The 27,687-nt window shown below is 37.4% G+C and overlaps 1 protein-coding gene across 2 annotated transcripts in view; it reads right to left on the reverse strand.

The window, feature by feature from the left end:
- The window catches only part of wwox (WW domain containing oxidoreductase), a 571,090-nt gene that overhangs the window by 380,638 nt on the left and 162,765 nt on the right, over positions 1 to 27,687 (reverse strand). The window lies entirely within an intron of this gene.

Raw genomic sequence — 27,687 nt, forward strand, 5'->3', positions numbered from 1 at the left:
GTGGGTGGGCATTATGACATTAGAGGAAGGGTTATTGTGTCACTTGGACACAATTGTCGACACACAATTCCCAGCATTCACTTAAAACACAAGGGTTTGTCTGAACCCATTTCTCTAATGACTTTCATACCTATGTTGTACACAAAAAAATGGTCTGTTGTACAAGACAGGATACACAGGAGCCCTATCACAGCAACAGCATTCTAGAAGGTTCGCTATTCATCATAATTTCCTGTATCCCCCTGTGTCTGTTCTCTGGCTGGGACAGTAAGTGCAACATATACATGTTGATCTTCTCACCTCTTTAAAAGTCTAGATTGTATTGTTCTGATCATGTTATTGTTGGAGTTCAGAGAAAAAAGGAAGATTGGTTGATTTACTATTAGACAATTATACCTGTGTGCCATAAGCAATGCTGCTCCTCATAAAAAACATTTGTAGACACTTGTAAACATTTTGATCCCCACTAATTACCCTAGGAAAAGCTGCTTATATACAGTAAAGCGCCACTTGCCATTGGCCTCAGAGACAGAATTGACCAAACAAATGGTCTCACCCATAATCAGGTATTTTAGATATATTTGGTTCTGAGATGTCAGTGAAACATACATCTGTGAATATTACAGTTGGCTTTTTATATAAAGACATTTGCATTTCAGGCTTCAAGATCCATTAATATATGTAAAAATGTTCCTAATAGTTCTTTACCTTTGGTATCATATTGTTCAAGCTGCAAATAGCTCTTCCATATTAAGCAGCAAAATTCATTTAGATATCAGCATTGAGAGGCCTTAAGCTAGGAATGTATTATGAGTCCACAAAGGTTCATAAGAAAACAAGTTATTTCAAGAAATTCAATTTACTGGGCTACTTAAAGCAAGCTTTTATAATATTGAAAACTTTTTTTTCCCTTCACACAGCCCTAATGAACTTTTCTTCTGACGCAGCTGTAGTTACTAGGTAACCAAAAACTTTAATAATGTTGTAAAACCATAATTAAACACAGTAAATAATTTATCTGCTTAATCTTCCTGGCCAACCTTTTGCTGAGAGGCAAGTGATGCATGCTGACAACGTGAATACCAGAGGAAGGGAAGGTGCAGGGGAGACATAGCTGTAGACAGGAGCTTTGCTCTCAATAATACATGAAGTGCACCCAGGGTAGGCAAACCTTAACAAAAGCAGGATCACAACAATCTGTTCCTTTTCATCAGCAGCCAGGATTAAGGGGGACGGTGATGCTCCAAATCAAAAGCACAATCATTCATTTGTGAACAGATGTCCCTCACACGGCAGGCAGCGCTTTTTCAAAACCGACCAGAACAAACGCACTGCTGTGAGACAAGTTCCCCTACCCATTAAATAAAGAACACAGTATATATTAATTTAGCAGGTTGTTGAGTAATGTTTCAAAGCACAAATAATGATGTTGAAAAATCGCGCGGAGGAATAAAACTGTTTTCAAGCAGTATATCTGGAGCACATTGAAGCAATTAGTGGGATTCAGGTGCAGTACAACTTCAGTGAGGGGATATAAATAAAGATGGACGGGAAATAGTCAGAAAATGAGGGCTCATGTTCCTGTACTGCACCGAGCAAGTCTATATGTTTTTTGTTTTGCTAAAAGCAATGGAAAGTGAGGGCAAAAGCAGTATAGGGGTAGTCTGCCATAATAATATGAAAATCAGAAAAATATGATTGTTCGAACCACTATGCCAAAAATATTGGCCGTATTAGGCAATATTAAATCCTGGGATCTGTCCCAAATGCTTGACAGAAGATTAGTTAGATTTGTAATGTCACAGTAACCAAATCACTGTAGAACAAATCCTTTGTAGTTTTTCCTGCAATTACCAGTGAATAGCCCAAATATACTATAACACAAATCATAGATCACGGAGGCTTGATTCCAAGCTATGAAAGATGTTGCACACTGAGCAGATCAACAGACGTAGATTGAGTAGGGTTACACATTGGCATGTTCCAAGGGGTTGCAAAATCAGGCTGCTCATGCCCTCTGAAGGGATCCCCATGGTCAGTTTCCCTACAAAAGAATCTAAAAATCAGTAAACATAAAATTTTATATGCAAAGGTTGAAGAACAAAGATGGATAAAAAGGTAAAAAAAAATAAGAAGCAGAATGTAACTAAGGGAGGAGCTTTGCAGGGTTATAAATAGGGGCCCAAAAATAAATTTAGCACCAGTATCTAAGGGGCAGATTTATTATGCTGTGAAAAAAACAGCAAAAAAATTCAGCACACATTGCTAGGCTTCACCATGTAAAAAAACAAAGCAAAACCGGCGTGAAAAAAAAACACGTTTTTACTTCCGCCTGAACTTCCGTAAAATAATGGCGTCAAAAATCTGGCATTCGGACAGCAAACTTCTATATTTATTTTACACCGCTTTTTGCACCATTTTTAGGTGAATTTTTTATTTTACACAGCGTAATAATAATTAGGCCCCTAAGTGACACTAAACAGTTTTAGACAAAAACCATGTTCATTTACTGATCAGGTATTTACAAGACACTTAAAAAGAACCATGGTGCACTCTGAACCATTTCTTCTCTTGATTCAAGTGTGTCCCATGCTCTACTGGTGCCACGTACTTTTATGTAGTGGAGTACCAAGATGTTTCTGTGCCCCATGAATTTAGGGCCCCAAACATTGGTAAGTTAAGCTATTCGATCAAGATATATTAACATTGCTCATTAATTAGGGCCCTACTGGGCCCTCTACATTCCCAACTCCCCCTGCAACCACAAGATCTGCTTCCTTTGTAGTTATGCCCCTGCCTCTACATAACCACACATAAATTACTGATGTATACAAGAACACAACGCAGACATTATTACAATGCAAAATAATTTTATTTATTACATGTTATGGCCCTCTGCTGTTATTTATAAGGGTAGAGCCCTGAAACATGTTGTGACTTAGAAGTTTGCAGTTTAATATTGCCAGTGTTGTGTCAGTATGGTTTCTAGCAACAAAACTGCTAAGGGAGATGATGGTAGCTTGATCAAGTAGTCAGGGAAAGCAAAAGCAGGGTTAATGCTGAAGGACTATGTTGGAATCTGTAGTTCAACAGTAGCTGAAGGGTCAGAGCCTGGACCTTGTTGTTACACGGTGCAACTATGTGCAGGTCTAAATGGTATAGCTGACATGTTGAAGTTAAATGCTTTTTGTGATCAATTCATCACAATGACCTGGGATAAAATGTGGTCATTAAGTGCAAATAGGCAGTCCAGCCAAAATGTATGAAGAAAGTAATGTGGCATTGAGATTGATTGAAAGCCATAATTTTATTTCCTTGTGGTTTTGGCAGAATCTACCAATTGAAATCAACAAACTACTGCTTGTTTCCCAATCTAATCTATGATCAATACAATTCTATGGTAATTTTGCCTCTATTACAATACATTGTGAAACTCAGGACCTTCAGCTATAGCCAAACATTTACGGTAAAATGCATAATGCTTACTAAATAACCCAAGGCTAAATCCATCCCACATTTATTTTTCCATACCATTCCAGGAACTTGGCGCCCTTTTTAAGGACATACCATAATCCATTATAATCCATTATTTTATTATATATATATCTATATATATATATATATATATATATATATATATATATATATATACACACACACACACACATTTATATAGTTTTTTTGGGAGTTTTTTGTTATAAGAATGAGGATTATATATGTATATGGTGTATATTTTTATATATTATATATAATCTACAATTTGACGGTTTGTTCATTCCCTCTGAACTTTAAATTATATTCCTATAAACACCATGTTATAACATCAGAACACACCATTTATAACGTAAAGGAACACTCACTGTGTAGTCCTTTAATATAAGGTCGATCTCCGCTATGGATCGCATGCACATTCCCCACTCCTCCCTGTACTGCATCTACGTAGGATGATCCTCTCTCTCTGAGTATGGAAAATTTCCCACCCGTCGCAACCTCTCTTAAGGTGCCCATACACGCTAAGATTCGCTCGCTTGGCGATCTTCACACGATATCACGATTGGCCCTGGGGCCAAATGATCGAATTATATTGGCGGCAATGGGGCAGTCGGTTCGGGGACTGCATCAACGAGCTTATGCGGTCCCCGATCCAACTAGATTTTCTAACCTGTCCAATCAAGATCTGGACGATTTCAGGCCAGATATCGGTCAGGCAGGCCTGTCGGTAGTCCCCATACACGGGCCGATTAGCTGCCGAATCGGTCTAAGGGACTGATATCGGCAGCTAGAATCGGCCGTGTATGGGGACCGATATCGGCAGCTAGAATCGGCCCATGTATGGGGACCGATATCGGCAGCTAGAATCGGCCCATGTATGGGAACCGATATCGGCAGCTAGAATCGGCCCGTGTATGGGGACCTTTACACGCTGCCACTGCTCCCCCTGCTGAACTGGCTTATGTATTTAACCTCCAGATAAACCCTCTTTCACTAACGCTTTTTAGGACTCTGCTGACAGGCAATGCAGAGATAACTGCATGGAGATAAAGGTGCAGTAACTCAGTGGTAAGAAAGAGTTCAAGAGCTGTGTGTTGGACTCTTAGAGGGTATATATATCATGCTGGGTAAAAAGTGGAGTGAAACATTACTGATGATGTTGCTCATGGCAACCAATTAGATGCTTTGCTTTACTAACTGTTGAAATCTAATTGCTGATTGGTTGTCCTGAGCAACATCACTGGTAATGCTTCACTCCACTTTTTACACAGCATAATAAATATACCCCTAAATGGAGGCACTTTGCAGGGTTACAAATAGGGGCCGAAATATAAATTTAGCACCAGTATCTAAGAGGCAGATTTATTATCCTGTGTAAAAAATGGCAACAAAATTCGGCACACTTCAGCAGGCCCTAAGGGGTATATTTATCATGCTATGTAAAAAATGGAGTGAAGTATTATGGGTGATGTTGCCCAGGGCAACCAATCAGCAATTAGATTTCAACAGCTAAGATTTTTCTAAAATTTGTTAGATTATAACGAATAATTTACCACCTACTAAATTTTATAAAGATATTTAAAGTCATCTTGGAGTTAGGTGACCAGCAATCGGCCTGCAGTCTTAGGCATGAAGAACATCAGCATGTAGAACACAGAGGATTTAAATTATGTACAAAATTATGTGCTGATATTTTTTGCAGCAGCACGCCCATCGCGCTAAATGTGGCAAATTTTTTGACCATGTCAATTTTTGCAACCACACCCCCTAAATACCACTCCCTTTTGACTAAATTTGGCAGGTTATTGAAAGTTTGAACATGTCTGGGGGTTTTGAGGTCCTGTTATATGTGTTATTACAGTTTTGCTGAAAGAGGTGAAATTGCCCTTTAAGTCTCAGTTCCCCTTAGAGACCTGTTTAGCTTATTAGTTACAATTGTATTTCAGTGCAGGTGTGGCTTGTTAACTTTCTGGGCTCTCCGCCAAAAGGTACTTTTAATTAAATTTGTATCTTTTTAGCTTCAGTGCAGGAGATCAAAGGGAAATGAGGGACTACAGGTTGAGCTGTCAAAAGAGGGACTGTCCCGCAAAAATCGGACAGTTGGGAGGTACGTGAGGATATCCTAAAAAAGACCTTACGACTGTTAACCCTAATAAGCAACGTCTTCTTTACCTGTATTATAAAATGAGCATAATTTGTATGTCATGTGACAGGAGGTACAGTACATAGAACCCTATGTCCCATTCTTTCTAGATTTGGGTCTAGAATATAGGTTGTTACCTATAGCACATAGTTCCCAAATGCACTTTTGGCAGGTTACACCACAAACATCAACATCTGTCAGATACTTTTTTGAAAAAAAATGACATCAGGGATACTAACACTAACCCATTACAGTCTTAATATTGTTTTAAAATACCTGATTCTGATTAAATATCAAAGCATACAAAATACAGTCAGATCATCTCTACTGATAAGTATATCTATTTTTGTTCCACATTTTTTGTGCTCCCTGCTTAAAATGCTATTAAAATGAATGGTGTTTTACCATGCATATCCATATCCAAGGCAGTAAGGGTTAGCACGTTGATTGAATGCAGCTAATAAGTCTAACTGCAAGGATTAATCAATTTGCAAATGCATCATTGAGAGTTATAGATCAGGTAAGGAGTATCCGCTATCCTAAACTTGTTACAGAGCCATCGACCATATCAAGGGCTTTTGCCTGCATTAATAGCATTCCCCTGGGAAAAGGTACACTTGCACGCTAAACTGTACATCCAGAACGGCTGATACACTACGATAATAAAATGGTGGTACAGTAAGAACATGAAGATATATCTATATACTTACAACGAGCAGGATCCACAGGACTTAAGAGCAAGAATTCCTGAGGACTGCACCCAGGCACAATATTTCCCATTAACTTGAGTGCCCGCATCCTACCATCCTATCCTGTGTGAGACCGAAACGTTGAGTAATAAGCCTTTCTATTTTTACATTTTGCTCACAATTCTTCAAATCCTAGGATTGCTGTCCTTGTTCCAGTGCATTTATTTTTGTACCCAGGTTTTGTTGCTGCAAATGGTGTGAGAGAGAGATCTTCAACAAGAACAGAAAAATGCCACCAGACCCAGTGCAATACCAATACATCAATTTATTTTTACAGCAAAATGGTTGCCTAGCAACCCAAAAATAAATGACAGGTGAACCTCCCCAAAATGCTTTCCCATTGACAATAAAGTGAAGTGCCGATGGGAAAGCACACGTTGCACTTTTCCTGCACTGGAAACTTTGGGCGACTCAAGAAAATGAAATGTTGCATGTGCTTTCCAGTGATTCACTTTATTGTGCTATATACCAATGGTGTCGAAAGATATGGGAACCTGCTAAAGGTATAATGTACCGCTGCTCAAACTGTAACATGAACAGGTTGGAGTTGGAAGGTTCAAGCTCACAGCCCATAATGTGCCATCAAGCTGTAGGAAAAAAGTGGTTCCAGACAAAGTAGTTCCTTATTTGGAAAGGATCTAAAGGAACATAGTTGTGGTGCTGTGCCTAATTCATGAGGAATAGCCATATACAGGCTAAGGTTGAAGGATTCAAATTTGCAGGGGCAAAATATCTTGGTATTTTCAGTAAAGTGTTAGTAAACTTTAAGTTTCAGCCAAAACTTTCTTCATAAGAAGCTCAAAAAGGTACAGGAGCCCTGCTGGGAATAAAGGACAACACCCTACAGAGAAGTGACAATTAACAGGGTGAGAGTATATTGACTGACATTAAAGGGGGCATTTACTAACGGTCTGATTTTTATTTCCAAATCAGATTTACTATGCGTCTAAATAGTTAAAAGGCCGAATCCAACAATTTGCCAGCTTAAACTTCCCGAGATCTTGTAGACGTCAATGGCAGATCCGCACCCTCTATTGCAAATACAAACTTTTCAGTGGTATCTAGATCAATTGTGAATTTATGTTGTGTTCTTCCATTAAAATTAGGTGAAAAGCATGAGTCTAGGTCCAGCAAGTGGAATGCATTGTAGTGAGCAAAAGGCCCACGATGGCATCAACTCCATAAACTTCCAGTTTTTGTTTTTTATGTTAATGGAACAAAACCAGAGCATAAACTAAAAAATATATAGATGGGTTCAATTCACCAGCATCAGAGACCCCTATTAATAGAAAAGTTAATGTGGGTGCCTGTAAAACATTTGTACTTCTCCTGTAGCATCATAGTCCTACTGGTGTTATTGAGAAAAGAAAAGTGGATGTTGATTTGTGTGTTAAGCTTTTATTTTATGAATGCTACATGTTTTATTTAGGAGCAAGTTGTGTTTTAAAATTGATATATTTTGAAATTATAACAATTTTCTATTTACAATGAATAGTTGATGATTTCTCAGTAAAGTAAAGGATGAGGCAGAGTGGGACATGCCCTGTATGTTGCTATGATTATCATTCTCTATATACAAGATGTATACTAGACATCTCCTGAATTCTGCAAAAAAAGGTGCTGCACTTGCTGAAAAATGGTGGGGCTTATGCAGAATAAGGAAAGGGCTAAAACTGAAATAATTTTCATCATGACCTATTTAGAAAACAAACTGCATTTAGGTTTAAACTTTGGATCTATTTAAACTAAAAAAACAACAGGACACTTGCAGCCTAAGAATATGTTAATTTGCTACATAGTATAAATATATTACACTTTAAATGTATTTTCAAAGAAACAGTGAAGGGGGAACTAAAGTCCTGGATCCCTATTTACAGAATATATAGGGCATAATTTTCCATGATCTATCAGAGAACAGAGTACAGGTATGGAATCGGTTATCTATCTCCACAGACTCCATTTTAAACAAATAATTAAAATTTTTAAAAACAATTTCCTTTTTCTCTGTAGTAATAATAATACAGTACCTTGTACTTGATACTAAGATATAAAATAATTCAATTGTGTTTATTTAATGTTTATGATTTTTTTTTGTAAGCTTAAACTGTGGAGATCCAAATTATGGAAAGATCCCTTATCCAGAAAACCCCAAGTCCCAACCATTCTGCATTACAGGTCACACAACTGTATAAAAAAAGAATTATTGCTTTCTCAGTTATTTCCAGTAGGCACAGATTTTGCTTTTATCATTATATTAACTTTGCACATTGTATAAGGCAGAAACAATGACTGACAAACAATAACTGATGTGAAATTAATAAATGCCACCAATTAAAAGTCTCTCCATTCAAAGATAGTTCATGTGATATTTAATCACTTTTTCAGTGAGGCTGAATTTTTGTAATTAATTAGTCCCATGCAAGACAGCTGCACATTATTGAGTAACGGCATTTAGGAGAAACAGATGAAATATTGGTAAGCAATGCAGACCACAGTATAAGTATGTGAAGGAGGTCATAGGTTAATCCCTATTGATTTTCCGAGTATGAGTACAGCACCACTGGGAAAGGCTAGTTCTGTTGGCAATCAGCTAGCACAAATACATTATAAATCTTACTGTCCACATCTTCTGATCAGACACTTACCTCTTCTGCTGGGGACTCTAAAAAATGAGAATATAAAAGCAGCTAGCTACAATTTGCAACCTTTATTTAAACAATTCATAGAATCTGTTACTGCCACAATATATAACATGGGTTAGAGAACTAAAATAAGGGACGAAACAAATCAATACTAATCTGGTAAACACACGAATGGGTAGAAAATAGTTGTGTATATAATACATTGAATATTTTAACTTGCTGAATGGTTTGTACAACTAGAAATGCATAACCTGAGGCCAGATGGGGGCAGCCTTTGACATTTTAGATCTTCTTCTGGCCAAGGTCTCATTCAGATCTATGTTTTGGTACTGCATAAATCAATCTAGTGGTGAGTATATTTATTCATGTCTTTTAAAACTGGATAAAAGTCCCCAGCATGAGATCCAAAACAACCAGTTGGCACAAAGTTGCAGGATCATGATGTAACACCTATTACTTGTATCTAAGCAGAAATCAATAGATGTGAGTACCACTATTTTCATACATGCAATGCAGTCCAATCATGGCCAAGTTTAACATCCTTGATCTCCTGTTTTTCATAATGTCATCGGTAGATTATATGACAAAGCACACATTTAATGCCAGAACATATTAACATGACAATGTCATACAAAAAAGGCTATGAAGCTCTTGAGAATAATTTGTGCTATTAAAACTAAAGGATTGAAAGGTGGGAATACACCAGTCGCTGAGCACATAGGACAAAAAATTGGGAAGAAAATGCACACAAAACTCATCCCCTTTTCTCCACTTTCTTAGATTTCTGGATAACCAATTTCCAGATAATAAATTCTATGCCTTTTTGGAAGGTTATATTCTTATTGATCAGATGGGCAGGCCTGTAATGGTGGGGTAAGGGGTTCAAAGACTGAAGCTTTGAAAATATTTACATATTTTGTCCTTTGCCACAAAGTGTTGCTGAATGGTTCACCTATTTTGAGGAATGCCACAATATCATTGTTGTGATGGACAGGACTGTGGCTTTTGAATAAACAGATAGCAAATTAAAGCCCAGCACATTTGAAAAATCCATACTAAACTAATCCAAACAAAACTCCCACAGTACTTGTTTTATAGCATTTGCCCATGTCCAATGTAATGTCAAAATCTTTAGTAGGCAGCAGTGATGTGGCAGGTTCGGGACAACTTCTGCAGAACATTTTTGGGTTACATGCCCCCGCCTCGCTCTTATGTGACATCAGTGGTGGGCGGGTCGGGCATGGGTCTATGAATAGAGGGGGCTAGCCAGGTAGGGTTCGGGTTAGGAGCGGGAAGAAAAACTCGACCTGCACATCAGTAGTAGGCAGCTGACTGATGTGTTAGGAACAAAAATTAATTGTTGATGTCTTCTCAGAAAAGAAGTAGCATGTGACAACATGAAATAACACTATAGACGTGGGGTACACAGGTCCACAGCACCCAATAATTATTGCAAAAAAACAGGTCCAAGGACAAACTTTAATATATTTATTACTTTATATTTTACATTAGCACTGTTTCTGTGCTGATAAATGAATAAGTTAAGTTACTGCCCTATATTCTCAAAAAGCAGGTCAACAAGGCTGGTAGCTTACTCCATAAACTGTTATGCATTGTACATTATTTGCTCTCTTTTCTCTTAAATATAATAAAATGAATATGACCCCTCAAATACAGATAAAGTAAACTTTCTCAGACTGCTCTTCTAGCCACTTTGAAAACAAATGCTATAGGTAACTAAACCTGTTGCAAACCTGGGCTTGCGCCACAAGCACAGAACTCTACCTTTTACTGAGTAAATCCTCGATAACTATTTCTGCTCCATGTGCATAATGGTGCCATTATGTCTGTGACTGTGTGAGCAGCAAAAGCAATTCTATGCCTCTGGGTATAATACATAAATGCTATCCTTTTTTTAGAATTTTTGTTGTTATTTAAGTTATCTACAGCAAAAATTGCAATGTTGGTTGTGTTTTAACCCCTCTTACGGGTTTAATGCCATCAGATTCAGATTAGTATGCAACTTGTTCAATAGGGTGTACATTTAACAACGTCGTTCCTGAGGAGGTCCAGCATTGTAAACAAAAAAACAAAATAACCCCAGAAAATTAGTGTACCCTCATTATGCAGACAACACTCCCATAATTCTTCATCTGTTAAGCCCTACCATCTGCATGTGGCCTCGCTCCTGCTATATTAAGTCCCAGTGGGAATCCAGTTTATATTTCTATTCAATACAAAGCATGTTTGCAGTAAGAAGCATATAAAATGAGATAAGTAGTTCAATTTAAAATTGTCATTTAAGGGGATTTAAAAATGCCCAGGAAGATGAATACACTGTGTTTTATTTTCTACATTAATGAGCAATAAAATGGGAATGGAGAAGGTAATAAATACAATATTTTTTGTAACAGCCTTTTCTAAAAACGCTACAACTTGTGTTTTTCCTCTATGCACTTGTACACAACCTGAAAATTGATTACACTTTAAACCTCGGCTAATTTGCTTTGCTTTTCAATTTATAGCCACTTCTAACAATTTCATAACTCAGCTACTATAGACTATATTTGTGTTGCTATTGATTACGGTTGTATCTCTGGGGTATGCCACTGCTTTTAAATAAATGTTAAGTATTATTAAAGGTGAAGAAGAAAATTGGCATTCATATCTGCACTCCAAACTAATGTAGCATTTGCAGTCAAAAACAGTAAATAAGAGATCATCGTATCGTTTTAAGCTTGTGGTTAAAATCCATCGCTTCTAACAGTGTGCCGATAAGTCAGTCTTACAGCTGAAGCATGCAGGACAATACTGTTCCAGTAGGAAAGAGGATTAAGCTGCAGGCTGATATTCTATACAATCTGTGTGACCTGGAAAAACCCACTTAAAGAAACATTTAGCACATCAAGGGACAAAGTTGGATTTATTGAGCCAAAAGATACACACAAACATCTGTTTATATATATAGATATATCTAATACATAAGAAGGAAAAAAACACTGTTTAGAAAGTTTTTCATTTCATGGGTGTATTTAGGATGATATACATACATTCAGTGCTTACATTAAGAGATAATGTAGTTGTATATGAGTGCAGTATTTTCTTTATATTCATAATTAATATAGTAATCTTTTTTGGGAAGGGTTGAGTCTACAAGATTTTTTGTTTATGAAACAGCACTTTTATTACTGCAGCTTTGTCTCACATCAATGTAAGCTGTTTTTCATTCAACGTTTCAGTATTTTCAGATATTATTGTTTAGTGAAGTGATTATTGTTTGAAACCATGTGTTCAAATTTTCAGTATGCCCCAACATACAAGCCTTGTGTATGCAGGTGACTTTGGCCAGATTTTGATGCAGCTACAGTAGGTCTGCCTGAGTGAGGGTCCAACCTGATCAGATCAGGGAGTTGGAGCAGTGGATACTTCTGATGAAGTGGCCTTGAGCCATGAAACGCGTCAAGCTGGGGGGTTTCAGTTCTTCTATTTTTGTAATATGTTTTTAATGGAAGCTAGAAATAAAAGTTTATTTTATTTTTACTAACATAGCTGTCCTGGCGTGCTCCATCCTATTATACCTATTGTGTTGCATCCTACCACGCCTGGATCGGGGGCGTTTTTGGATGTGTTAGCACGGGACACTATGTACGCGGAACCTATCCGGTGAGTGCTCCCTGTTTTTGTGCTTAAAGCAGTGGATACTAGCATGATATCCAGTCACAGTATTGGCAAAGATGTATCCAGTTACCAAAGATATTGTTGTTTTTGTGACCCAAATAGTATGACTGATTAGAATCAGCCAAAATAAACCCAATCTTAATCACAAGTGTGCCTCAGGCCTTCAGAACACAAAAGAAACAATTTAACTATACAATGTAATTATTTTCACCGTGTTATGGATCCATAACATCAACAAGCAAAAGAGCATAGTTGGCTAACTCATATACACAAATATTGTAAGGTCTTTGTCTATTCTGGGATTATATGGAGACACTGTTTTAATGCTGATAGACCAAATGGCCAGTGAATTCATATCATTCACATGTGTGGCCCAATTGCACAATACCTGGATCAGTTTAATATAAGATTTTAGATTTTATAATTGTCAATTTGAGGCTATCGGTACTCAAGGAATTTGTTGTTAGAGCTTTTGTAATTTATGAATGCTGCTTTGCTTCTCCAGGCCTACACATCTCTGATGCTTAAAGGACAAGGAAAGGCAAAGTCACTTGGGGGTGCCAAAATGTTAGGCATCCCCAAATGACTTAAATCATAGTTACATAGGGTTGAAAAAAGACCAGTGTCCATCAAGTTCAACCCATCCAAGTAAACCCAGCACACTTAACCCACACCTACCAATCTATACACTCACATACATACACTATATATATATCGCCTAACTTTTACCCCGGACTGGTGCCCCTGTTAAGAGAGAAAAGCACCAGCCCTGGGTAGCTGCAGTGCTTCCTCCTTCCTGCTTTGCGTGCGCGCGCATGCACAGTAGAGTGAAAAAGTCAAACTTTAACAGAAAAGCAAAATGAAGCAGGAAGGAGGAAGCGCTCGCTACAGGTACCCCAGGCTGGTGCAGTTTTCTCCTAACAGGGGCACCAGCCTGGGGTACAAGGTAAGAGATTAAAATCACTTGGGGGTGCCTAACATTTTGGCACCCCCAAGTGACTTAGCCTTTCCTTGTCCTTTAAGAAAGAGAACCCCTAAACAGCTTTGCTAAATTTGAAGATGCCAAAATGTCCCTAATATAGTGGAATGCTAAGCTCAGGACATGGAGTAGGAATGTGGAGTGTTGTTTGGGGTAACTCGTGCAACCTATATGGAATGGATCTGTTGGTGATGGAATTGAATTGAGTGAAATCCAGCTTTCCTAGTCACCCTATAATTTTACTGACGCATATCAGCTGCCATAGAAATGATTATATTTCTTTGGGCAGGAAGGCACCATAAAACTGTGTCCACTTCTCAAGTATAGTCTCGTTCTCTTTCTCGTACATTTTTTTTCCTTCACCCATTTATACAGTATAATAACCCCATTCTCTATGATGAAAGAAGCTACAATATAAAAATATTACAATAATAAAAATGCTAGAGGTCTACATTCAATTAACACACAATAACTAAGCCTGCTAATATTTCCTTTTCTATACTTCTGGCTGAAGAAAAGAAAAATCAAAGCACATATTCATGATCTGATACACATATTATTATATATATAAACCCAGCCCCCAGGAATACTTACCAATACAATCCCTATATATAATATATATTTTTCCATAATGATCCAACACCAGCAACCCAGCTGCTGTCAAAAGGAGAGGTTTGAGCAGTTCCTGAAATGCGCTTTAACCAATTACTCAGCTTGCTTTTGCTGACCGCTCCAGCACTCAAATGGTTTAAATACAATCAGCGGCATCTGAAAAGGCCCTGTTTCACAGCATGCAAATTACACAGCAACACTAAAAACGAGAGATTTAATTACAAAAACACAGGCTCTTGAAATTCAATTAAAGGATTTATGCAAAGGTTTGCTGGGATTTTATATGCAGTTACTGCCTATATAATGAGCTTTTCATATTAAAAATCAATAGGTAATCTACAGTGGAAGATCATCCCCTTAAATACATTTTTGAAATCAATTTGAAAAATAGTCCATCAAATGCTGTGACTACCCCTGCTGCTTCGATTAGTCTAAGAGCAATATTTAGATTGTTGGACGTGCCATGGAATATCTATCCGTGGATTTAGTCTTCAAGTGGTTTATACTCTGTGTGCCCTGGATAATCACACTGATTCTAGAGTGTGTACAATTGATAAATAATTAATTGAATGGCCAAGAAAAATAGAAAACTGGAATTATCTGTTCATTTAGTTCTGGATGGGCAGCAAATGCGTTTATGTCTCAAAAGGGGAAAATTACAAAACAGGGAGCAGGTAGACAGCAGGCTAGCTCAGGAGTTTTTTCTCCAATTCATTTAGGCTAAAGTGACCTTCCCCGCATCCCAGTGCACAATAGACAGAGTGGTTGGTAACGTGCATGAGTTGTCAATAAGAGTCTACCAAATGCAGAAAATAACAAATATCAATGTTGCAGAAAATCCAACTACCAGGCCAATATTTTGTGGTCTGCCCACTGGAAACAAGGCTAGAGTTTATTATATAGTTCCTATTTTAATAAAAGCATTATTTTTTTTTTCAAAAGCTTATACAATATTGTGCTATTTTGTATGATATGAGAGCTACCATTAAAAAATATGTCTATATATTTAAAGTACTTTGGTGGTATTAGTGGTATTTGATCTGCTCAGCCAATCTCTCATTTCTCTCACATTCATAGTAAAATCACTGTGGAAGCAAAGGCTTTAATCAGGGCCAGAGACAATACAATAGGGTCCCATGGGGAAGGAGGATTGTTGGGGGGCCATTTTAATGGTCCATCCTGCAACGTTTTAGCAGCATTTGGAACTGCAAACTCCCATAACTATCCTGACGGCTTTAGGCTGTAAGTAGGATCCTTGGTGTTGCAGGTTAACACCAGCAGGTTGGACATCCTTTGTGTATAAACTGAAAATAAACACTTACAATATATAAAAAAAAGTTCTTTTTACTCTCCCACAGGGGGCACATCTAGGGGTTGGGGTACTGCACTAAAAGCAATGGCTGCCAGTTGCAGTTAATGTTTGGGGTGCGCCCCCGTTAGGGCATTCCTTTACAAGTTGCACAGAGAACTTGACTTGACCTTTAACTAAAAACATTTTAAACCTTTATATTAAGTGAGATGTGCAACAAGTCCCCAGGCAGTGATAGGATAATGCCATAGATATAATCTGGCAATGATATATTGCACTATGAAATATTTTTCACCATTTTCCACAGATAGAGACTTGGCAGAGATCCCTGCAGTGTTTAGTTTCAATGTGTTATACTGAACGTGCACATTTCCTGAGATATTGGGACTGACATTTTAAAATTAAAAGTTTCCACAAGTGCTATTAAAAAAAAAACTGGAAGGGATGATTTATGATTGTAGGACACAAGTATAGGTGGAGGCGTTTGGCTCACATCCTCTGGTTATCAAACCTCTTCTGCTTCAGTGGTTGTGTATAATATTAGCTAAGCCTGAAAGCTGCAGGTCCATGAGGCTTCGAGCCACCCACCATGTGCTTTGGAAGACGAAGGCCTACTTTATCCAGATGTTTATATAAGCACATTTTGCTATACATCTAGGAATACATTAATCTGATAGTTGCAATATGAACTTTGCTGAGTTACAAATGTGTTCCCCTGCACAGCAAAACATTGTGGGTGGCATTTGAAAGCAACAGCTGTAGAGTAAAGCTTCCAAATTGCAATGACAGGACTAAGCTGTAACACTGACTCTGCAGCATATACATTGTACTTGTGGGTCTCCTGCTAATGATCCCAGGTATATCAGCAAAATGATTTTCATAATCAAGAAAATTAAAAACAAAACCATTTGAGGGGGGGGGGAAGGCCAGAATTCAGTCAGCTGGTTTTATTGCAGGAGCTTTATTTTATTGCAAATAACAAGAGCAGATTTTTGAATTTATGGGAGCAAGTAAAGCAAAATGGTGTTGATGTATTTTCCTTTTGGTATCCTTAACATTGTGTTTAAATTGCCTCTATGTAAAGTAGTGAAGTAACAGTAGAGATATTTAATGCTAACACCTCCACGCCACAAACAAAAGGATTACTGTTACTCCCTGAAAAAGGAGACAGAACTGTTCATATTTTAGAATGTTACATGGTTTATTTATTAAATCAAGTAGGCAACAGAAACTAATTAAGCCTGTGCTTTTATTTTCAAATTTATAGTTGACTGTTAGTTGCCTACTGGGTGTATTTTATCACATATGTTTGTAAATTTGCCACAGTCTATAGCACAATAATTAGTGTAATATTAAAGACAAGTACAAAGACAACAAAGACTTAAAGGTATTCCTTGGATTACACCTTGAATTACGTCTTGGATTATGCCATTTTGCCATGCTGTTTATGCTGTAGTAAATTTTTGTAACTCAATTTTAGTTGTGTTCCCAACTTTGAGATACAGTAGTTGGAATAAATGCAGATGCAAAGTTTATTCTCGCCATTCCCAGCTCATATACTAATTATTTGGTCTCATGTCTCCCTGCAGTTCTGTAGCCAACAGTTAAACAGATCAATGTTAAAATCTCACTACTTTAGTCACAACTCACAACCTAACTTACTCACAACTTTAGTTCGGGTTCCTTCCTGTAACTTTTTCAGAGGCTGCTTAGAAATTGGGATCATGTCGCATATCCGATGGAGTTGTCCCAACTAAGGTTTAAACGCCTCTGGTTTCGAGTTTATGCAATGATAGATAGCATACTTGGTATCAACCCGATCAAAAACCCTTGGGAGGCCATATTAAACAAACCCATAGAAGGTATCATGAAAACACCTTACTACATATATCTTTAATGCTACTAAGCAAACCATCGCGACAGCTTGGAAACCCCAATTCCTCTCCTTTATCAAGATCAAAAAAAGATTGGAAAAAGTATACTTATATGAGAAACTAATGGCCCAAACCAAAGGAATCTATCAACAGTCTTTGGTGCCCCTGGCAAAAATATACTCAAGTTGACAATGTCTGACCCTACAATTTAATAAATGATTATAAATTTTGTTTGACTAATAATTAATCTCTTCCAAAGTGACCTCTATTCAATACCTGAAATCTGCCAAATTCTGTTTCTCCTTTCTGACATTTTTTTCCTTGTTAACTCACTTATCCTTCACTCTGATATACTAATAATTATTTTGTTATGTACTTATCCCCATTGCAATTCAGTACACCCAACTAGGGTGCTATTACATACCTGTAACTATTTAGGAACTATATTTTATAACTTACCCATATTCTGTAAGTTAATATAAGATATGTTTGTCTGCATTTTGAAATGCATATTGTTTACTTTACTTATGTATTTCTATCTGATTGAACCTTATGTGTTGGAAAAATGTTCTTTGTTATAAAAATAAAAAAATAACGAAATAAATTCTCTTTAATATTCCCATGGGTACAGATCCCCCCTCAGCAGCAATGAGATTAACACATACATTGCCATGTCGCGGAAACACATGGACTCTACACAACATGGTAAACACACAGAAAAACACTTGTAGGCCCAAACCATTATATTTTCAAGTTAAAGATAAACAAAAAACTGTACTCAATAGTATCTGTGGAAAGTTTGCCTCATCTGCCAAAGAAAATGGTTTAATTGCAAAAAATATAATTTCCCTTTTATTTCTTGTTTCCCACGCCATGCAGATTTATACATTGCCAAACAGGCTTGCTAATTATAGCATACATTTCATTATGCTATCTGGAGAAAAGCAATGAAACTCTCATATTCATTTTCTGTGTCACTTGCAGGATATAAGTAAATAAAGCGGTGCAAGAATAAGTTTATTTTAATTTACTTTGAAACACGAGCAGAAAGAAACTCTGAGAAATGGTTTCTGTTAATGAAGACGTTCTTCGCTGTTTTCAAAGCAGCTCTACTGATGATTTTAAAAGCAGTTTGAGCCTTAAAGTCTTTTTGAAGTCCATAAACAGTAAAATAGAACAATGAAATTAGCGTCTTTGATCTCTTCACAGTCGAAAGTCTTAACATTTTGTTTTAATCTACTGGATATATGAAATTACCTGCAAACTACAGTAGTTTTCACTTGATTTTCATAATGTATTAAAATACGGATTTCATTAACCAAGATGGGTGGCAGACGATGCATCTCCTGCTGCAAAGTTCTAACTGCTGTGCAACATGCACGGAGAGGAAGACAGAATTCATGTCAAGATCAAAGACCTTAATGTACATAGATTTGGAATGCATGCATTATTAATGGCTTGGGCAAATATATGGGTTTAACAGGCCAATAATACGATCAAACAATGACAATAATGTGATCAAACAATGAAAACCCAAGCTGACTTTTTCTTCTTTTTCATTTAGCTATCACGACTTTGTGAGCCATTTATTTTTACTATTTGTATGAAATCGTGTTATACGTCTGTGTGCTGCAAGGCAGAGAAGCATATGGAGATGGATGTAATTTCAATATTTTTTTCTAGGGTCTTTGCCAAGTGAAACAAAGCTTGTTATACATTTAGATTTGTAATTTAAATTAAGCATACTAATTAAAAGTGGGAATTACAGAGCCAAAAACTGGAACACTAAATGTATTTGATGGACTGGTATATCTGCAACTTTGCACTGATATTGATATTCATTCATACACCAAATACAAGGTAGGAGCAAGGAATTGGCAAAAGAGGCATGTGCCTATGGAGCAGTGGTGGGGGGGCTAGGTAAATACCTCTTCTGCACCTCTAGTCCAGTCTGGCTGCTCCTTAATTCACAACCCCACCAGCCACTCCTTAAGTTACCCTATTGCACAACACTGACCAAATAATACAAATGAAGCATATTCAACGGCACCTACAGTTCCCAAAAAGATAAGGCTAGAAATTATGTACCAAACAGGAGACAGAGAAGCCTTCTGACAATAAAAGTTCATATCTCCAAAATTGACCCTCAATATTATCCCACCATCAGGTGCTGACATGACACGGCATGCAAACTGTGAGCTTACTATCACTTAAGCATTCTCAATAAGCACATGATATAAGTACAGACAGCAATTAATCTTTCATTCATCTTTTGTAAGTAATTATTACTTGACGTTCCCAAAACTGACTGTTCTGCCAACTTGACTGTCCCTTCTCAACCTGTCAGTTACATCTTCTAATGCTAACAGACTGCTGCTGCATAAATATGGCAATCCCCTCATAGAGTAACATGGGGGATCAGAAAGGAAAAAGCATTGGCCAAACACTTTAAAGAGAACATATGGTGTGAAACACAATATTGCAACATGTACCTGGCGCCTGAATTTGCCTCATATCTTCCATAACCTGAAAGTTTTAACATTTGAACTCTGTCATTTGTTAAAGAAAATCCCAAGAGCCAACTGGGTTATTTCCTCAATTCCCTATCTATACAGTTTTACACCTCACTCAATCCTATCTCATCATATATGATGAAAAAAGTGCTCTCTCTCTATCTCTTCTTATTCATAAAGACATTTTAAAAAGGTCAAAGGAGTTTAAGAAATAATACGTTACCACAAAAGTGTCAAGATAATGTTTTATAGCAACACTTTCTTGGCTGATTGTACATTTGACATTGTCGTTCAGAATTCTTACGTATGAAAAGGAATGCAACCAAGAATACTTTGCCAGGTTCTGACTAGCTGCTTATTGATTCAGATGTGCTCTGATCCACATCATCTCATATACAATAAGCCATTTACAACGTTTCCCTGTGCAATGAGCTATGGACTAAAGGCTTAGATTTTAGTTCTATTGTAGACCTTGTAATGAAATGGTAGATCGGTAGACAATAATACAATAATGAGATGGTGCTAGGACACAAGTGTCAATACTAGAAAATTACATGGGCGGTTCATTCACTTAGACTGTGAAATTATGCCTTCAGTACAGAGTATCTTTCTCATAGCTGTAAATTACAGTGTAAAATTAAATGTTAAAGTACAAACAGAATCTGCAAGAAGTACAGTTGTTGATGACAGATGCTATCAACCCCTTCCTGACCGGAAGTGAATACATACATGCATGTAGATTTAAAGAGGACCTGTCATTCTAAGAAATAATCCCAAATCCTTTCCTATCATGTTAAGCAAGAAAATAAACTTTACTAACAAAACATAATTATTCAGATCTTGCTTCCTTCACTCTTGCAATTCACAATCATACCAAGCAGGCAGGTGCCATTTTGTAGACACTATTATTAGGCAAGTTTTGTATCTCCCCAAAATCTTGTGTATGCACCAGAATGGGGGATCTTATGCTCATGCTAATGCACTGACTACACAATTATAGGCAGTAAGGAGGGAGGGGGAATTACAGTGTGCTAAATGGAAAGTGAAAGTACTGACTTTCGGGGCAGGAAATATGATTGACAGCTCAGATCTATCATGAGCTGAGCTAATTTTTCTACTTTACCAATGTTAAAATCTAATTACATTGTATTAAAAAATATAATTTTGTTTTAGCATCCGTCTATAAATAATGTTTTCATACGAATTACATATGGTTAACTAAACCACTACACAGTTCCCAAGCTTGACAGTCCAATAATAGCACATTCCTTCAGCAGATCAGTTGACTGAAGCCGCGCATGCTGAACACCAGCAGTAACTCTTATCTTGCCAGCAGAATTACTGGCACTTACAAGGTTAAGTCAATAGTCCTGCTAAAGGTTGCCTGCAATAAGTTAAGGTGGTCATACAAGGGCATATTTAACCTGCCAATTTGGGTCCTTCCGCCTGATTCGGCAGCTGATCTGCCTGTGTATGGGGCACTCTGACGGAGCTCCCTGGCCAAAAATAGGGCAGACCTAGATTGGGCAAACTTGATTTTCTCATCAGATTGATGACCGCATTGGTACACTGTTGCAGTCCTCATTCTGATATGAGCAGTGGTCCTTGCTCGAATATCAGAAGAAAGATCCGTTCGTTTGACAACCTCGCCACATAAGAAAATCTTATGGTTTATGGCAACCTTTAGAGCCAACTAAACCAATCTGGCTGGCCTAGGAACTGTTTAGGTGCCTTCAGCCACTTATGTAATGCCATTTGTTTCTGTACAGGAAGCATGCCTGTTTCTAAAATAGCTTTCATAGAGTGACCAACATGCAAGAAACACAAATACAATAAAATACACATAAATAGACTTTTTTGAATAAAAATAATAAAATACATACACTGAAAATCGAAATAGATTTGTAAAATATATATTCTACTTCAGCACCATGTAACCATGCTTATGTTCACTGTGAAATAAAGACATGTTCCTAGTTAGAATGCCTCCTGCATTAAAATGAATGTGCTAATAAATGAAGTATACACCTCTTGCTCTTTGCCTTTATTAATTCGAATCTGATTTATTAAAAACTTCTGTTATTTTTTTCTGTCTGGAAAGATAGTATTTAAAAAGTACCTTATCCCTTTGGGGCCGATTCACTAAAGGCCAAAAAAATTAGTGTTATTTATAGCATGTGTTAAAATTATTATCATTTCTCATAGTTTGAGAATTAACGATCGATTCACTAAAAGGACACTTGTCTGAATTAAGAAGCAATGTTACTTTCGGTATTTATCTGGCAATGACATATTTTTAAGCAATATTTTAAACCATGCAATATATTTATGCGTTATTTCATAGCATGCGGTATTAGCGCACGCTATTACGCACGTAGCAGTTACTTTCTGAAAACTACCATTCTGAAAATTACCACTTCCCTGAAAACTGGAGGATGCATCACTCTAGGACGCTCACATACTTGAAAAAATCCAACTGCAAACTCCATCTTGTCGCCACAGACAATCACCAGCTGCAATTTTGTTCAGTAACACCTACTCCTGGGAGGCGTTAAGTTTCACAGTAATTATCACCACATTTTATGCTTTTAACGCTTAAAATATGTCTGTGAATTATGTGTTAGTATTATTTCTATTAGATAATTACCACAAAGCCATGGAAATAACGCTTCGCGATATTTGGGTTTATTTCGCATGCGATACGAGTAGTACTGCATGCGAAATGACTTTGATGAATCAGTACTTAATTAACGAACACTTTTTAACGCATTAAACTATGTGTTAAGCGTTAAGTAGGGATGTAGCGAACCTGAAAAAAAAAATTTGCGGACCTGTTCGCGAACTTACGCCAAAACTCGCGAATATTCGCGGACTTTGCGAAACCCATAGACTTCAATGGGAAGGCGAACTTTAAAACCTAGAAAAGCCATTTCTGGCCAGAAAACTGATTTTAAATTTGTTTAAAGGGTGCCACGACCTGGATAGGGGCATGCAGGAGGGGGATCAAGGGCAAAAACTTCTCTAAAAAATACTTTGTTGGCACAGCGTTGCGCAAAAAAAAAAACCGCAAGATATTCTAGCGAAAATATGCGGCTTTTTTTCTTTCGCGCTAAACACCATGAAAACGGGATTTGCGGAAAAACGCCATGTGTGATTTGTGCGATATTTTTTGCACCGATAAAAAACCACGGAAAACGCCGCGTGAACCCAAACTGCGAACATACGCGTTCGCGAACACCCGATGTTCGCGCGAATTTGTTCGCCGGCGAACAGTTCGCTACATCTCTAGCGTTAAGGACCTTTAGTGAATCGGGCCCTTTGTCCCTTAAATCTCATGTATCACAAAGTCTAATGGGCACTTCACCATTGTAATGTAATGCTTCCATTGATGTTGTCCAGTGATCTAGCCAAAACTTTAATTTTATGGTTTTCAGTAGCTGGTCTTGTCATTCATTTTTCTCAAAGTACTTTTAAAACACAGTTAATAGTAATCAGATCCCCTTCAAAATATTTGCACTTATATCCAGAACTTTTTGCTTTTGTCAAGGGGCTCTCCGTATTTTCCAGCATAATCTCTTCTCAAATGCAATTATAATCCTCAAGACTACCTTCTTCAATAGCTCACTCAAAGCTTACTTCTTTGAACAAGCTCAGTTTCTGAAATCATAAAGCACATTAATACTACCACCAAAATGCAATGCTCACCTTTTAAATAGGTTAAGGCTGATAAAGCTAAAAAACAAGGAAAAAACTATCTCTAATGGTAACTGTTTTCAATATTTCAATCATTTGGCACATCTTTCACTGTAAAATTAATAAGGAAGCAGTTTTTTCTAAGCAATTTAGTGATAACAGTTTTTTGATTTTTGTGTCAGCTCAAAGGGGAGAGCCCCAGTGGTCAAAATGCTGTGAATGTGTAGCAGTCATTTCCTGCAATCTTCAATTATACTTGCTATGGTGTACTAAAGGAGTTTCTCCACATTTACTGGAATGCAATGCGGCCACTAGTAGTTAAGGGCACTTATAATCCCTCTTTTCTCCCTGGCAAGATTGCTGATATAAAAACCCACATGTCACAGCCTTTGTAGTCTGTACGGATCAGGTTAATAGTTCTGTCATGTCCCAAGGTGCTATAATCAGAGAGATAATCTTCATTACAACTGGTCACTTGTGCATTTCAGAGCAGCAAGATGCAAAGAGACAAAGACAGTGTATCCTTTCAAAGATGAGATAATCTTCATTGACACCTAAGTCCAAGAGCAGTTTAATCCTTTTACATTTATCAGATAAATACATGTAAACCCTGAACTATTTTATCAGGAGAAGACAGATTTGCATGGTGTAGGCCCTGACTAAATCGCAGCCACCAACACCAATATACTACTTTGCCCTGAGTTGTAATATATAATGACTATCCATTTCAAAAACACTCTTATTAGATCATATTGCAAGGGACTAAGGCTGCCTGTAATAAAATATAAGTAAACATTTACCAAGGTATGTTAGTAGGACACTTTCTCCAACTACATGTTTGAAGTGCAGATTTTAGCCTGGCAAAGACAATGTAATGAAGAGATAGGTGAACTAGTAGAAAGCATGATAAAATAGAAGGGTAGTAACATTTTTAAGTTAAATGCAATAAATAATGCCCTGTAGCAATAAAGTTAATAGCATATTTCACCAGCAACCCTTTTCACCTGTAGGATTATGGTCATAATTAACAAAAAACGTTAACCAGTTCTTATGAAACTAAGACAGAGAAATATGCATGAATACATTGATAAACTGCTTTGGCAGCGATCTTATGAAAGAGTGTTTAGTCTAGCCATGGTTATGTTTAACTAGCCTTCCCAAACAAAAACTCCCCATGGATGTATGTAAGGTTGCTAAAAGGAGGTTCTATAAAATAAAGCAAAAACAAGGCAGTGGCTGTGTTTATAGAGAGGCAAAAACTGACTACATAAAGTTTCCAGGTGGAGCCTGTCCTCCCTTTCAAACATTGGGTAAGTCTGCCAAGAGCCCACTTGCTATTACACCACTGACTGGCTGTACAATATTATGGTAAGCTGGAAACATGTTTATTGTAAACAGGTTTCTCTTAAATACTGTATTCACTTTTGGCTGGTACAATGCTAAAAAGTGGATACCAATAAGATCAGAACTACATCAGGGTTTGAATACCAATAAGCCCAGTGTTATTAAAGGTAATACTAAGGGTTATTTGAGGCAACTTGTACATTAAAAAAAATAAATGCAGTCATTAAATGAAGGTTGGTTTGGTGTAAAAGGGGTTAACAAGACAGCTAGCAAAACATCCCTCTCATTAAAAACATGCTGGATTTTTCATAGGCAGTGCAAAGCACCAAGGGCTTAACTGTGTCACTGTAAAGTAAAACCTTTTCTGACATGTCGCTGTTTGTTTGTGTAGAGACTATTAAAACTGATTGCCTCATAACTGTGAATTAATAAGGCGGGCTGGAGCTGGTAAAGGCTACTGTGGAACTTTAATGCAACTGACAGTAAGTATTATATACGCCAGTTTGTATTAAGATGTTATTGCCCTGTTCCAGTTCTAATCGCCAATTATGACTCTATTAGTCCTGCTTGGCAGTTCATCTGCTCCTGCATCAGCTAAGGGGGACTTAGAGACAGACCTCTGCTCTTCAGGTTTCCGCTTCAGCGAACACTCAGCGCAGCTCCTGTCATCTGGAGACACTAAGGAGGGAAGGCATTGCCTCTTCTCAGATAACTACACCTGACCTTACAACAATTTACTAAGGAAATACCTGGCAAATGGAAAGGCAAGTGCAGTCTCTGTTACACTCACAACGGGCACTGCAAATTAGACACAACAGGATAAATCTACGGCCGGCTCACTAGACACTTCATTAAATCACTTCTCCCTTGCCTTGTAGAGCACTAATAGAATCACAGCCCTCGTTAGCTGCTGAATAAAAGATCAATCACATCTCTGAGAGCTCCTGCAACCAGCTTCCAGTGGAAAGACACAGGGAAAAATACATATTTAGGATCATCAGTAAGATTCTGAATGGCCTCTCTGCAAGTTGTTTAAATTACCCTTTTCCACAACTGACTCCAGCTAATACTCAGAGGAACTTGTTAAGTCTGCTTTCAGAAGCTGCTTTCTAATATATGACTACCAGTTCCTGGTCAAAAGTTCATAATGTGCATATGTAAAAAGGTACTAAATTGCCTGTGGGCTAAAACCAGAGGAGTTTAATTGCAGCAAAATGCTGAAAATGGTCTGCTGAGGGTCCTTGTGCTGGGATATGGCAGGCTCTGGCTGATTGAAGCAAGGAACATAAAATCCTTACAGCGGTATTTCCTTAAATGCCGCTGGAACTGGAAAGCATGTTATTATACAGCTGTCAGATGCTATATGTATGCTTCTGAGTGGTGGATATATAGGAAAGGGTGTGATATTTTATGCCCCCTAATAAATAAGGTTGTGAGACCTGGAAGGCACAATATTTGCAACAAAATGACTAAATTGTGAATGAAAAACACAAGGATTAGAAAATATTTTCACTGTTCAATCACATGTCGTGTTGGTAGGATCATGCTTTTTTTAACTATGCACTCCAGGCACTTATGGTATATGTTAAACCCAGTCTTAAACTGATCTGAAGGGCATAAAAAGAACAGAAATAGTAATATTTCCATTTGTGTAGAGGGGTTATACCACTGCAAGGGAATGTGATAGATATTGTCCACAAAACCCAGTGGTGAATAACTATCCATCAAATGAAAAATGACCCTGCACCAGGTTAACCCCCGTTCTAACCCTTTTAGTGGCTCAGCAATGTGATTGTACTGTATCCCATGTTGGCAGTGTTTTGCAGCACAACATAGATCAAAGCAAAAGCCCAGAACACAAACCTATACTTTCACTATAGTACCTTAATGCTGAAGCTGTAGAAACTAAGATAAAAGACTGAATAAAAGAGAAAGATGGTCCATAATAATGTTTCTACAAAATTAGGACAATTAACAGTAAAGTCTGTAAGTCATTAGTCCAGCTAGAATAAAGCAAAACCACAAAGGGGTACAAAGTCAGTCTCTGCTACTTCTAACAGTCTAATATACCAATGTTTACTAGGCTTTGATATCTTGCAAACAAAAAAGATGGCCCTGGAGTGGTGACCATAGTAATGAAAGAAAGGTATTTTCAGGAATTTTGTTGCCCACCGGACAGGAAATGTCCTGGGGGGGTACAAATAACTCCATTTGCCATCACCCTTACTTGTCTAAAGGTAAACCTGTCTGGACATATACTGTATACTCTTTCTAGTAACACAGAAAGATATGAGCTTAGTCTCAACACTCATAAAAAATTACAACTTTTGTGATGCGGACGCATTTTTTGTAAAGTACAGGTATAGGATCCATTATCCAGAATGCTCTGGACCAAGGGTATTCCGGATAAGGGGTCTTTCCATAATTTGGATCTCCACACCTTAAGTCTACTAAAAAATTAATAAAACATTAATTAAACCCAATAGGATTGTTTTGCATCCAATAAGGATTATTTATATCTTAGTTCAGATCAGTTACAAGGTACTGTTTTATTTCTACATAAAAAAAAAAATCAGTTTTAAAATTCTGAATTATTTGCTTATAATGGAGTCTATGGGAGACAGGCTTTCCGTAATTCGGAGCTTTCTGGATAACGGGT

This window comes from Xenopus tropicalis, chromosome 4 (genome assembly GCF_000004195.4).
Source record: "Xenopus tropicalis strain Nigerian chromosome 4, UCB_Xtro_10.0, whole genome shotgun sequence".
NCBI lineage: Eukaryota > Metazoa > Chordata > Amphibia > Anura > Pipidae > Xenopus > Xenopus tropicalis.